At 46.6% G+C, this 847-nt stretch overlaps 1 long non-coding RNA gene across 1 annotated transcript in view; it reads right to left on the bottom strand.

The window, feature by feature from the left end:
* Positions 1 to 708: 708 nt before the first annotated feature.
* The window catches only part of LOC135113339 (uncharacterized), a 36,989-nt gene continuing 36,850 nt past the window's right edge, over positions 709 to 847 (bottom strand). Inside the window, exon 3 of the long non-coding RNA XR_010274804.1 lies at positions 709 to 847. This exon is cut by the window's right edge and continues 470 nt beyond it. This is a non-coding gene — a long non-coding RNA (uncharacterized LOC135113339).

The following is an 847-nucleotide window of genomic DNA, read 5'->3' as shown; positions in this document are numbered from 1 at the left end:
TTTGAAGTCGACAAAAGCAACAGCTAGAGAGGTGTTTCGCTTGTCCAGGTGGCTGTGGATGAATTCAAGGAAGCTGGTCAGGTAATGTGAGGTGGAGGTGGCTTTAATATTTCCGAATTGTCTGATATCCACGGTGTTACAAATTTTGGTGTATGCCCAGTCATATACAAAATCTTCACAAATAAGGCTAGGGATGGGGGTGATAGAGACTGGCCTGAGGTCATTGAGTGACTGAGGACTGGAAGTTTTGGGGATGGGAGTGACATAAGATGTCTTCCAGTCCGCGGGGCAAGAGTGTTGGGAGAGTGAGGCGTGTTATTATGGAGCATAGCGGTGTTGCTAGCTCTACAGCAAATTCCTTGTAAATTTTTATAGGAAGGTCAGTGGGTGTGGTGGATCTTGGTTTAAATTTAAGTATTCTCTTAAAAACATCCATCGCCTGGACAGTGTGTGGAGGGGAGGGAGCGGGCAGATAGGCAGGAAGCGGAGTGGTGTGGAGGGGAGGAAAGGTTTGACAGATAGCAGCAAAGTGATCGTTCATCTCCTGAGCCGCGAGATTAGCAGGAAGGTGTGAGGTGCAAGGAAGGGATGAAGTGTGCTTTTGTAAGCCACACAAAGCTTTGATCTTAGCGTACCACTGTCTGTTGTTGGTCAGCTTGAGGTGGTGTATCTTGTCTGGGTAATAGCTTGCCTTTGCATTCTTAATCTGTGTGTGTGTGTGTGTGTGTGTGTGTCTGTGTGTGTGTGTGTGTGTGTGTGTGTCTGTGTGTAAGCAGAAGGCCAGAAGTAATATTAAAATTATATTTGGCGCTAGTCAGACCTCATCTACACTACGCAGTGCAGTTCT

This window comes from Scylla paramamosain, chromosome 25 (genome assembly GCF_035594125.1).
Source record: "Scylla paramamosain isolate STU-SP2022 chromosome 25, ASM3559412v1, whole genome shotgun sequence".
NCBI lineage: Eukaryota > Metazoa > Arthropoda > Malacostraca > Decapoda > Portunidae > Scylla > Scylla paramamosain.
Note: the sequence above shows the minus strand (reverse complement) of the source record. Positions and strands in the feature narration are given on the sequence as shown.